Raw genomic sequence first — 14,470 nt, forward strand, 5'->3', positions numbered from 1 at the left:
CTATCTATATCTATCTATCTATCATCTATCTATCTATCTATCTATCTATCTATCTATCTATCTATCTATCATCTATATCTATCTATCTATCTATCTATCTATCTATCTATCTATCTATCTATCATCTATATCTATCTATCTATCTCTATCTATCTATCTATCTATCTATCATCTATCTATCTATCATCTATCTCTATCATCTATCTATCATCTATCTATCTATCTATCTATCTATCTATCTATCTATATCTATCCATCATCTATCTCTATCATCTATCTATCATCTATCGATCTATCATCTATCTATCATCTCCATCTCCCTCTGAACTCTTCCTACCCCACTCCCATACCAGGACACTCCCCTTTCACCATACCATACCCCCTTCGGTCCTGATTGACACTCTCTTCCAGGGTTCTTTCTTGGTCAAAATGTGTCCATCAACTGCATTAATGCCTCTGGCTTGGTTGGATGAAGAGAGGCATGTGTTGCGTGTGGGTGTAAAAACCTCTGACTTCTGACTGACTGGAAGGTAGCCCACGCTAAAAAAGCCGGAGACACATTCATTACTTTGCCCACCTTTGCCCTCTGGCCCCACCAGCATGTGGCCTCTAGAAGAGAATGTGGCCCTCTGGGGGGCCACTAGGGGGCGCATCGGAAGATGGATGATAATAACATCTCTCCAACCCACACGAGGTAATTTGGAGGCTATGATGGGAGTAATTAGCCTCCCTCCCCCCCCCAGGATGGTGGGGGGGGGACTGCCCTTGCCTGCTGTGCCCTATACCACCCCTGAGGGCACAAAGCCCTCCTGTGGGATTCCGGCACTCCTGGACGCTGTCCCTGATCCACGCCACTAGCTGCAAGAACTTCAAAAGAAACAATTTGGATGAAGGAATGCACATATTTCAAGGAAGGAGGGGGAGTAAAGACTGCTAACAGAAGAGATCTCTGATAAAACAAGACAAGAATAAAGCATGAGAAGATACGCCAAGATACGGTATGGCAAATGACTGATGTGGGAGGGGAAAAAACTTTCCTTTCTTTCCTTATGTGATTAAACAAGAATCCCCTCCCCTCACGAGTCAGAATTGTCATTTTAAGGACTTAAGCTGTGGATTTAAGGCTGTGTGGAGATAAACTTTCGAACCAAAGCATGTTTTAATAAGAGTATGGAATGTATAAGAGCTTTGGAACGACGCAGTTAAAAATGCCGTCGCCATATTGGGAAGTTCTGTCGGAGGTCTTGAATCTGGGAGGAGAAAGAGAGAAATAGAGCTGTTTATATATTGTGGGTGAAACTCCTCAGAGGGACTTAAGAGCGACAGTTTTACGAGATCAATGATGGAAAGAGCGATGTTATCTATGAAGGTATATATGGAAACCATCTCGATTTGAGGATTGGAAGAACGGAAAATTCACACAGGATTATTATTGGTGTTTATTGGCTTAAGGAGACTATCAGAAGAGATCATAAAGAAAAAAGAGAAAATATATGAACAAGATGTGATGTGGAAACAGCAAGATAAGACTGGATAGAATTATGAACTCTGGACTGATTTGGATTGATTTGGACATTAACACAGTAGCAAGAAGATGATCAGAATCCCCCTTCAGATCTTGAAATATGGGTCCCCCCAACAAAATTTAAAATTCGGCTTTGTAATTCGGAATTTATGTGATGTGATTTAATTTGATTTGATTGGCCGGTTAATAAAAATTATTATTATTATTTTTTTAAAAAAGAGAATGTGGCCCTCTGGCTGCAAAAGGGGATATATTCAGTGGGTGCTTGTTGATGTCTATGAAGTTGTTTGGATTGAATTTCCTGAGAAAATTTCTGAGAATGGTTTGCATTGGGTGGGGCTTAAATGCAGGCTGATAGTTGCAACAAATTAAAAAAATGTTGGAAATGGTGGTGGTGATGGGAAAGGATGTTGATGTGTTAGTTTCTTAATTCCTACTGAGAAGAAGCTCCCCACTTCCATGCCACCTTTTTGCCATGTCATATTTTTTACCTCTTCACATATTACCACACAAGGCCTTGTATGTTTCGTTCCTAAGAGTATTGCCTGAAAGTCAAGTTACCAGCAGCAGTGAAATGGAAATCAATATGGTAAAGCTGTAAAACAGGGTAAATATGCCTGACAGCATCCTTCACAATGTAGAAACTGATCTGTAGAAAATGTAACTTGAAAAAAAAGACATTGCACATACTTTTGTAAACCAAGAAATCTTTAATAAAAAATACAGTAAAAAATATATTAAAAAAATGTTTTAACCACTTGGAAAAAACTTCAAAATTTGAAGTTCATTTTGGTAATAGGCCCTTTCTCTGTTTTCTTGTACTGTATATTCTATGGTAGGCTTCCTCAGCCTGGGCCCTCCAGATGTTTTTGGCCTACAACTCCCATGATCCCTAGCTAGCAGAACCAGTGGTCAGGGATGATGGGAATTGTAGCCCCAAAACATCTGGAGGGCCAAGGTTGAGGAAGCTTGTTCTGTGGCTTGTATTTCTGCTAATACAGAAGTGTCCTTCATGTCCTATAAATGTCAAGGGGGCTCCATGTGATTAAAAGGAAGTGGGGCGACCCTTGCCCTGAGCTCATGAGCTTCCTTGCCCCCAGACTTCTGTAAGTTGAGCACAGATGCCTAAAAAGAAGAACTCTAGGTGCAAAAGCTTCTGTGTGATCTCTTCTGCTATTCAACTATCCATAGTCAATGTGCAGATGTTGGAGGGTAGGGGGCAAGGAGGCACATTCTGGGTTGGAGATGGCATACACAGTTCCACTTCCCCTTAATTGTGTGGCATTCGCTGCATGAGTGCAATTGTGGCTAAGAAGCCACAGAATAAGCATGAGCGAAGCAAGGGTGAGTTAGAGGTGGGCAGCTCAGTAGAGTGCCTAGACGTTGCTTTGGTGTATTGTCTGGGAGAAAAGAAAGCAGGGACTCTATCCTGACCAGAGAGTGTTACATGGCAGCACCAATGCTGCAGTGACACTTTGATGCTTATTATTTCATCCAACTGTTTTTGCATTGAGCCTCCTGACCAGGCGCTCCAATGCAACAGCAGTTGTACAGCTTTGCCTTTCTGAAAGTGGTGGAGAAGGCTCATCAATTCCTATTTTGTTGTTCTTCCCAGTTCCTGGTACACAAATGTGCTTAAAGACTGTATTTCTTAAACCCTCCTCCCCCCCACACATTCTTGAACAGTTAACTAAAGAATAAGAAATATATAATATGTTAGTTCTACTCTTTCCCCTCTGGTACGCACCCAGAATCGTTTTCAAATAGTTCTAACAGAATTGCTTCTCTCCATTCACTGTCATTGGTGGCTGAGTTAATGGGACTGCTGAGGAGTGGACTCAAATCAATAGAAAACTCCCATTCATGCCAATGGGCTTTTGATCAGCCTCTCATTCTTCTCCAAACTGCTGACTGCAACTGTACCATGGTATGCCTGGTGCTGACTATGCAAGGTGTTTGTTCTTCTGCTTAAATGGGAGAAGGTGGAGATTTACCAACAGATTGTCTCTTTGGAAATTTTGTTTTAGTCTCCTTGCAGCTGTTTATATAAAGAGGATATAAAAATAATCACACATATATTCCTTAAAAAAATAAAATGGTGCTTTTGCATTAAGGCATCTCAAAGCTGAGGCTAGTGCAATTCTTGATGAAAGACGATCAGCTAGGGCTTATTCTGCAGTAAACATCCATTTATCTCCTGTGAATAGGGAGTTAGAATAAAGTGATCACAAGTTGGCAATAAACCAGGGCTTATCTTCTCTTTAACATACAGGTCATATGTTTAAAATGGAATTGGAATATTACCATCTTACCTTAAATTGACAAATCACTCTCCTGTGTTAATCTTCCATATATTAAAAAGTTGTTTGGTTGGTTATTTACCCACATAATTTAGCATACCCCCCTTCAGCTTAAATTGAGGATAGCATACAATTAAAGAGATAAAAGAGACTGAAACATCAATTAAAGCAAAAACTAAAGGATAAAAACAGAAGCAAACTAAAAAGGTAATGCAACTGCAATTTCCAGTAATAGCAGATGAGATATTTAAAAATCTGGGTAAGGAAAGATCTAGGTGAAGCTGGGTAAATTGAAAGGTCTTTGCCAGGTATCCAAAAGACTTGGCTCCAGGCCTTGATCTTGTGGGAAAGAGTTCCATACATGAGCTGCCACTACTGAAAAGGCCTTTTCCCTGATTGCCACTTTCCTCACTATACCCAGAGAAGGGTCTCTGCACATGATATTAGTACAGTTTGTGGGGGGTTAGGCAGACCTTTAGATGTTGGAGTTCCTAGATGCACAAGCTTCAAATGTTAAGACCAGTATTTTGAATTGTTCTGTGAAATGGACTGATAGCCTGTAAAACTATTTAAATACTGCAGTCATGTGTTCTGTCTTACTGTTAACTATCAATGATCTATCAGCAGTGTTCAGGACCCATTGAAATATCCAAGTACTTCCAAAATGCAGCACCACACCTATAATGAATCTCAGTTGTCTAAACAGGATCATACTAGAGCACAAATAAGGTGGAGGCAGCAACTGGCACAGCACCCACAGTGCCACAGGTGCCAGTTGGGCATCCAAAAACAAAGCTGGATCTAGCAATGGGACTCCCAAACCTGAAAATTCATCATTTAGGTAAATATACAGCTCAGTCCAGAATAACTCAATCCTTGGTTCACTACCAACCTTACCCCCATCCTGTCTGAAATGAGCTTCATTTTATTGCCCTTTATTGAAGCCATTATGCATATCAGATCTGATGTAATGTTTCAAGTGCATCACCTGAATCAGATAAAAAGAAACAGAGCTGGGTGTCATTAGCACATAGTATCATGGACAGATCAGTGAAATTCCAGAACCACTTCCTGGAACTGGCTGTCAGTGTGCAACCAATCGCCATCCAATACAACTTGTTCAGAACGGTGGGGGACATGGCCAATAGTATCAAAAGCTGCCAAGAGGCCCAGGAGAATTTTCAGGGCTGCATGTTTCGATTTTCTAACCTAGGTTATCAGGATAACTAAATATCAGTACCAAACCTGGGATCCATATAATCCAAGAATGTCTGAAGTTGGCAATTAAGGGTACATGCACTATTGATTAGGTGTTTTGGCATCAAGCCGGAAGCTGGTGGAATGGATAGGAAGACTTCACTCATAAACAAAGTGACCTTTTCCCAGGAGGTTCTTTGCTTTGATATGGCAGGAAGTAGGTCATGCAGATTTCACAGTCACGTTGAGTTGTAAGTGGCTTTCAGTTAACATTTCAGAAAAAAGGACTAGTAAGCCCAATAAATAATAAAGTACCAATAATTAGACTCCCCTCCTTCAGTGGGTCACCAACAACAGGCAGAAAACAAGCACAGTATTGACAGCTTGATGGGTGGTGGTGGTTCTGTATAATGGGGTACAAAATGTATCCAGGAAGGGCTTGCAATCCTTTCAAAAAGTCATCAATCTCAGAATGCAGAGGTAAGGACACCTACTATTCAGTACTACTAGCAAGGAAGCCACTTTGAATTCTAAGTCAACTGAAGTGCTAAGGCAACTCCTAGTAATTGATACAAGAATTGGACTAATGCATTGCGAAGGACCAAGGTTTGCTTTGCTAAAGAGGAACAAAAATGTTTTGCATAGAAACATGGAAATGGACTCCCTTCAGGTTCAAAGCATAACAGCTGGGAATGCAGATTACTAGCGACTGTGTGGAAAAGTTTAATTTGCACCTGTAAACTTATGAAATCAGGTGAAATTTAACTTTGCTGTGAATATTTTTCCAGTTCCATGAAACACAGAGACACTCATCACCCACCCCCTCACTAACATTGGGCCAAGTGTTTAAGTGAGCAAACATAAGCACATCATCCTTAAAGCGTCCACCAACAAACCAAACTTTGTGGTGATACACAACGTGATACACAGTTTACAGCTTTGTAATGGGAAGGGGAGAGAGAGAGAGTGCTGAGAAGATTTCCAAACTCTTTCCATTTTTTTCCACCCAAAAGTCAACTTTACACACAAAAGCACCATTGACAATTAATCTCACTCTTTTTACCAATGTTTGTTATGGTATTGTCTTTGCTTGTTGTTGCTAACTGCCTTGGGTACTGTGTTCAGGAAGGGAGAGAAAAAACAAACAATAGTAACAAACTCCTCAAAATCATTTATGTAATAACCTTGAAATTTACTCCAAACGATCCCAGATATATTCGCTGCACAGATAATATCTGCTTCCTGGCCCCAGTCTGGATTCAGACTTAGTCACGATTAGAGTGGGTCTACTCTAAAAGTGACTCAGGCTCCAACCTTAACCCCACTGACCTGGGATTAAGCTCCACTCAATTCAGTGTACTTCAGTAGACTTGGTTGGGATAACAGTGTAAGTCTGGATCCAATTGATTGACTGTAGCATCAGCTGGGGATCCTATCCCGAGAATCATCATCATCATCATTAGTAGATTTTTACACCACCCTTCATAAAAAAGATCTCAGGATGGTTCACAAGATAAAAATACAATATAAAAGCACAAACAAATAGTTAAAACTTTCCTCCACAAAGGAAACAAAAAAAAAATACAAAAAAAGGAACAACTGGGTCCCTTTTGCGATAGAATTTCATCCAGTATCTTCTAACTAAACTTTTGCAGTTACAGAAAACTACCCCTTGGCAGCCAATTCACAACATCTTAAAAAAGCTATAGGTATGCTTCCTTTCACTGCATTCTCCTTGTCTCCAGATCTATGCAAATGACTTGTTAGAGCTGAACCAAATCTGCCTATCATAAATTCTGAATGGCATCATTATAAATCCAATGGCCAAATTTATCTTAGGGGGAACTTATCTTAGGAAAACGGTCACCTTCAAAAGCAGAATGGCTGGCAAGACCTATTACATCACCTGCAAGCCCAGCATAGTAATATATGTTACAGAGTGCAAATGCCTTGGATGTCGCATGCAGTATGCTAGGAAAACATCTATGGACCTTTGCCCCATGCGGAAATCACAAGTCAGCAATCACAGCATAAATGCTTGAACAGCCTCTTGCAAGACGTTTTAATATAGGTGACCGTATCCTTTCAGATATAAAAAAAGCATTCCTAATTGAAAAGTCATCCAATCTTGGGCTAGTGACAAATGCGGGGCAGGGGGCACATTTCTTAAACACCCAATGCCCTAAGCTGGAGGATAATACTTCAACTTTCACTTTTTTTTATTAAAGAAAACTGTATTCTGCATGCACGCACATACATTTTTCGTCCAAGTTGCTCCAGGTGGCTTACACATTACTCCCTCTCCATTTCACCTCACAAAAACCCTATAGGGTAGATCAGGTGGAAAGGTCGTGACTGGCCCAAGTTCACCCAGCGAGCTTTATGTCTGAGTGGGGATTTGAACTCTGGTCTCCCAGGGCCTGGTCCGGCACTCTAGCCACTACATCACAGGGCAGATATCAATATCCTGCGTATTATCTCCAGGAGGATTCTTAGAAATATCGCCTTGGTTACCAGTGCTCAGTTTAAAATCCAACTCTAACCCTATTTACATATTATATGCATGTAGGGGTGGGACACCTATCTCAGGGGTCAAATGCAGTTTTTCAGGAAGACATTTCTATTTGGCCTTGGAGACCCTGCGCACATGTCAGGAGTCCAGTCCCTGGCTTGATAACACAGTGAACATAATTCATTAAAAAGATGATTTATTGTTGAAACAAACAGATAACTCCGGACAGCTCTAACTCAGCCTCTGCCATCATCAATCATGATGACCCTTCTAAGGAGTCTTTCCTCCTACACCAACATAAACAGAACCTATGATGCTTACATTTCTGATTCTGTTCCTGTCATACACCCTCCCCCAGCGACAACTCTCAGGGCTCATCGGATCCCCTCCAACTTCTTCCTGAGAAGACAGACTGTCAGTCTTCTCTTCCATGCCTTTTCCCTCTCCCTGAGAGACCTGGCTGAGATCCTGCTCACTCAAGATAGTTCCCTTGCCAACCTGCATTCCAAGGGACGGTGGAGTTACCCCTGTCTGATGTGAACTCTGCTCAGCCTATATGTGATTTGACTCTCTCTGTTCTTCAGCAGACTGCAACCTTTCGCTTAGAGCTGTCTCAGTCTTGACACCATGCAATGCCCCTCCCCATGGGTCATGCCATCCTTGAGTACTATTCCCGCCTGGAGTATGCCCTTGAACTCTTGCTTGCCTGAAAAGGGGATGGAGAGATGGGGAGCATGTGTGCAGAAGCCTCCAACCTACTGTACAAAGCTAAGAGAGTCACATCCATTGGTCCTCCCACCTCCCAACCTTGACCACCACTGATATGTTGCCTCCGGAAAAAGGTTCTCCATCTCTGATGCTAAGCTTCTGTGTCAATAATGAGAAGGTAGGTTGTGGTGCTGGTTCTGCTCCCAAGCTTTGTTTTATCAGCCACTTATTTACATATACATTTCAGAGTAGGTGTTAAATCCCACAAGGATATAAAATCTAGGCGGATGCAGCACTATTTCATTGTTTTTCACATCATGTATGCATCTATTAGCACATATACACTTTTCTATATTCTCCACTGCAGTTGTTATGTGATCATGAATAAGCAGCAAAGCAGTCTCTGCAACTGGAATGGAGTCAGCCAGCTGCTAAGATATGTGTTCGAGTTTTTATTAAAAAAAACCAGAGCACAGCCAGCAGCTGAATCCTAATTGTAGCAATTCACATTTATGGAGTTTAAAAACCTTTCTGGTTTTCTTCCGAACAGGTGGATTTTCCACTACTGAGGGAGACTGAGCAGAAATTAACTAGAGCTCAGAAACAGTTGCATTTTTTTAGCTATATTGTATTTTCCTATTGTCTGCAGCGTTTTGATCCAGGAAAAAGCATTATGCTTATGAACTGGTGATGTGCTTCAATTACAGTCTTTTCTCCTTGGCAAATATTGGAAATAACAATTCTTTAAAGAAATAGTTTTCCTTCTCATGTGAAACTCTCTCAAATATAGTCAGATCCTGAGCCAACCCTACATTAGGCAGAGTGAAGAGCACAACTCATGTGGCAAATTGTTAGAAGACAGAGCTGTGTGCACAACTTGTTCTGAGCCACCCAAGCTAGCCTGCTGTTGTTGGGTGTGGTCCCATTGCCAGAGATGAAGTATGTTTCAACTACCAGTATGGTCAGCTTTTGAACACAGAACAGGATATGTTCCACATTATCCTTTGCCCCAGGCAGCAAAATATCTTGGGCTAGCCCTGGTGGGGTCCATCTAATCTAGCACTGTCTACTTCAAGATCTCAGATGGAAGACCTTGGTGAAGGGAGATACAGAAGACTGAACCTGGGACCTTCCATATATAAATGTGTTCATGGTAGAAATCCTTTCAGAACCAGGGGTGAAAAGATGTCATATTATTCTCTCCAAGGTTTTTATAAGCATTAAGAAAGGTTAAGAAAAGTGGAGAGAAGCAGCAGCCAGTCTTGTCCTACTGGATAGGAAAAACACCCCATATTCATTTTAAGTGTGTGTAGTCAATATGCAGTCTCTAAAATAAGATAATTACTATTTTACTACTACTACTACTAATAATAATTTATTATTTGTACCCCACCCATCTGGCTGGGTTTCCCCAGCCACTTTGGGCGGCTTCCACAGAAACCAAAATTACTAAACTAAAATCATACATTAAAAACTTCCCTGAACAGGGCTGCCTTAAGATGTCTTCTGAATGTTAGGTAGTTGTTTATCGCTTTGACATCTGCTGGGAGGGTGTTCCACAGGGCGGGCGCCACTACTGAGAAGGCCCTCTGCCTGGTTCCCTGTAGCTTTGCTTCTCACAATGAGGGAACCACCAGAAGGCCCTCAGCGCTGGATCTCAGCGTCCGGACAGAACGATGGGGGTGGAGACGCTCCTTCAGGTATATTGGGCCGAGGCCGTTTAGGGCTTTAGAGGTCAACACCATCACTTTGAATTGTGCTCGGAAACGTACTGGGAGCCAATGTAGGTCTTTCAAGACGGGTGTTATGTGGTCTCGGCAGCCGCCCCCAGTCACCAGTCTAGCTGCCGCATTCTGGATTAGTTGTAGTTTCTGGGTCACCTTCAAAGGTAGCCCCACGTAGAGTGCATTGCAGTAGTCCAAGTGGGAGATAACCAGAGCATGCACCACTCTGGCGAGACAGTCCGCAGGCAGGTAGTGTCTCAGCCTGCGTACCAGGTGGAGTTGGTAGACAGCTGCCCTGGATACAGAATTGACCTGTGCCTCCATGGACAGCTGTGAGTCCAAAATGACTCCCAGGCTGTGCACCTGGACCTTCAGGGGCACAGTTACCCCATTCAGGACCAGGGAGTCCTCCACACCAGCCCACCCCCTGTCCCCCAAAAACAGTACTTCTGTCTTGTCAGGATTCAACCTCAATCTGTTAGCTGCCATCCATCCTCCAACCGCCTCCAGGCACTCACACAGGACCTTCACCGCCTTCACTGGTTCTGATTTGAAAGAGAGGTAGAGCTGGGTATCATCTGCATATTGATGGACACCCAGCCCAAACCCCCTGATGATCTCTCCCAGCGGCTTCATACTACTTACTTCGTACAAAAAAATACATGAAACTCTTTCATTTTGGACACACCTTGATAGAAGAAACTGTTCAAAATGGGGGTGTATAGAATAAGGTAAGTTTGGATCTATCTATCCTAGAAGGAAATTGTCAATCACTAAATAATACTGTATGAAAGGCAAGTGAATGTCAAAAATGAGATAGATCAAACACAGTGTAGTTACATGTTTTGGCTTCCACCTTCCACAGCAAAACATTAGGGATTAATATTTGGGATGGAATAACTCTAAGAAGTGTGACATGTGCAAGAAAATTAGACAAAATGTGTTGTCTTTAATCTTAAATTCCTGGTCTGATAGGACCCTTTACTCTATACATCTAAAACTTCTATTTTCCTTCTAATCTCCCTCAATTTGATGGTTGCTCTGAAGCAAGGATGGGAAATCTGTGGCCCTCCAGAAGGTGATGGATTACAACTTCCACCATCCCTGATCACTGACCATGCTCACTGGAGCTGATGGAAGTTGTAGTCTGAAAATATCTGGAAGGCCGCAGATTCCCCATCTCTGTTCTGTAGGAAATAGTTCTAAGTCAGATAAGTTGTGTCCATGAGAAAAGTCTTAAACAGCTTGCACACACATACACACACACATTTTATATACATGACATATACCCACTTGTTCTATCTAAACCATATATAAACGCCTACTGTTGTTTTACCAATGTATTGGGCATGGTACCCATGGAACATAGATTTAACAATACTAATAGTATTAATATCATAGTTAGATGTACAGACAGAAAGGAAATATGTGTACCTATCTGCCCATTTTATACACTTCTGCTAATTTGTACAATTAAGTTTGTACTCCTGACATTTGTATCATAATGATTCAAAATCTGAAATATGGAATTGATATGAGGGGGAAATGCAATTCCTTCCACTTTGGAAAATTCAAAGGGAGAATAACATTTTTCTGAGAGAGAGAAATTAAGTCAGGTCATGTCATTTTACAATGGTGGTATGGAACAAACAGAGCAAAAGAACAGCTGCCATTTTAGTTCAATAGACCTTGAACCCCCTTGTGATACTGTTTGGAGCCTGCAGCGTAGGAAGAGTTGAAAGGTCTATTGTAAACGACTCAAAATTCTATTTATTAATTAGACTAGTCAGAGGCTGCTTTGTATTTGAAACAATGACTAACCTTTATTCCTGGGGTGTAGCTAAGCCCTTAAGCTAATTTGATTTCCTGCTTTTGCTTATATTTAACAATACTTTACCTTTATTTAGTTATTGCTCTGGATTGAACTTTCAGTGTTTAGATTTCCCTTTTATGTTTCAGATTGCCTGCTCTTTGAAGAAAGGGGGGGGGACCCATCTCATTGTAATGGCATTAAGGGTTTGACCAGATGGTTCCAGCCAGGTACACTCCAGAGAACTATCCAATAAACACATTTCTCTCCATGCCTGTGTTTATCTCAGGTCATTGAAACAGGAGAGGGGAAACAGTTGCATAGCTAACTTACAGGCTGGAGAACAGTTTTTTTGTTTTTGTTTTTTAAAGTCCTGACCCACCATTTATTCCCTTCTGCCAGCTTTTTCTTTCTTTCTGCATTTCTTCCAGCTGAATTGAAGAACAGAAATAAACCACCAGGAGGGAGAATTTTAGGGATGAATTGTTGTGTGTGGTAGGGAAGGAGTTAAACACCCCTTATTACCTGTTGGTTTGCTCCTGTAAATGGCCTGTTGTATTACAATTTTCTAGCAAAGTTGTGGTGAAACATGCCTGCCAAGTTAATGGGATGTTCAGTACAAAGTGTCAAGGTTCACAGCATCCTTGGTTATTTCAGGGTCACCTGCTTCTTTAAAGTGGCTGCAGTCCACCTGGGATGCAGAAGAGCAAGAGGTGGTGTGAGGCTTTTTCTCACACTCTGCCGGGTGGACATGGACCAGCTGCAGCCATAAAGATCTAACAAAAAGGTTCCTGGAGTCAATGGGCTTACATTATCCTGTGAAAATAGTTGGGGGAGGAAAGAAAGGAGTGTGAAGGTATCATGAGTCACAGGAGAGACTGATCCTAAATATCCATTTCAGGAGAGACTGATCCACATCAGACTCCTTTCTCCTCTCTCCTTGTCCCCACACAAGCCCATAGAAAGAAGCTTTAAGAAAACCCACTGAGGACTTTCAAGCCAGAGGCAACACAGAGTTTGAAGCTATTGCTCCAGATCTCTTTCCAAAGACAATATGGAAGAAGACTGCACCTCTTGAGAAAGTTTGCCAAAGAGATGAGACCAGATCTACAACATTCCTCACAGCTACTAGGGCAAGAGTGGGCAAGCTGGTCACCACTCTGTGATCCACTGTTGGGTTGGCCCACTTACCATACTTGTCAATCAACTGACATCATAATTGCACCAGGTGGATCTGAGCCCACCGGAAAGCAGCAGGACTTTCATGGGGTGATGGATTTAAATGGTGTTGAATGCAAATAGTGCACTCCTGAGAGTTCCTTAGCAGCAAAGCCAAATGTGAGCCCTGCTACTTTCAGTAGGGATCAGATCCACTCAGGTGGACACCCTACTTCCACCCATGTTGCAGCTCCCCTGACATGCCACCCTCCATGTGTTTTGTTTTTTTGTTTTTTTTATAAACATTTTTTATTGCTTTTTTAAAAATACAGAAAAAAGAATAAAGAGTGGTTATAAGAAGATAGGGTATAAATAACAAGTTTCCATATTCTTTTTCCATCTATTCTATAGGACTTCCCCACATCCTCCGAACCCTGCGTTCTCTGTCTTATAAAGCATCAGCAATTTGTTAACTTATTTCAAAACTTATTGTAGCTTCCATTTTATCATGTTCCCTATTTTCAATTTTACTGTAGCTCAATTCTTATATATTTTGTATTAAACACAATAAAGTTGTTTCATTATTTTACCTCTGAATTCTTGTGTCTTAATTTTCATATCATTAACTTACATTTGCTGAAGCTAGAATTTCCTGAAAGGTGCATTTTTTAACATTCATACAGCTTATAATGTTTTTTCAAATAGTCCTTAAACTTTTCCCAGTCCTCCTCAGTTGTTTCTTCTCCCGCGTCTCGGATTCTGCCAGTCATTTCAGCCAGTTCCATATAGTCCATCAACTGCGATTGCCATTCCTCCAGCGTGGGTAAATCTTGTGTCTTCCAATATTTTGCAATCAGGATCCTTGCTGCTGTGGTAGCATACATAAAAAAGATTCTGTCCTTCTTAAACACTCTCTGGTCCACCATGCCCAGAAGGAAGGCCTCTGGTTTTTTAGGTAAGGTAAATCTCAGTACCTTTTTTAGTTCATTATGGATCATTTCCCAGAAGGCCTTCACTTTCGGGCAGGTCCACCAGAGATGAAAGAATGTCCCTTCCGCCTCTCCACATTTCCAACATTTGTTGTCAGACAGATGATATATCTTAGCTAACTTGACTGGGGTCATGTACCACCGGTATACCATTTTCATAATATTTTCCTTCAAGGCAGTGCAAGCCGTGAATTTCAAACCGGTGTTCCATAACCTTTCCCAGTCTGCAAACATAATGTTATGCCCCACATCCTGAGCCCATTTTATCATGGCGGATTTGACTGTCTCATCCTGTGTATTCCACTTAAGCAGCAAGTTATACATTCTCGAAAGTAGTTTACTTTTTGGCTCTAACAATTCAATCTCCAGTTTCGATTTTTCCACCTGGAATCCAACCACCCTCCATGTGTTTTGAAGTCCAATTCTCACCATCCCTGGCCATGTCTCACTATAGTTGTGGTCCAAAATATCTGGAGGCATCAAGTTGGAGAAGGCTACTCTAGAGCTTGTTTGTACCATCTTGGTCAATGCAGAGCAGACTGTCCGG

Source organism: Podarcis gaigeae (genome assembly GCF_964106915.1).
Source record: "Podarcis gaigeae genome assembly, chromosome: 9".
Lineage (NCBI taxonomy): Eukaryota > Metazoa > Chordata > Lepidosauria > Squamata > Lacertidae > Podarcis > Podarcis gaigeae.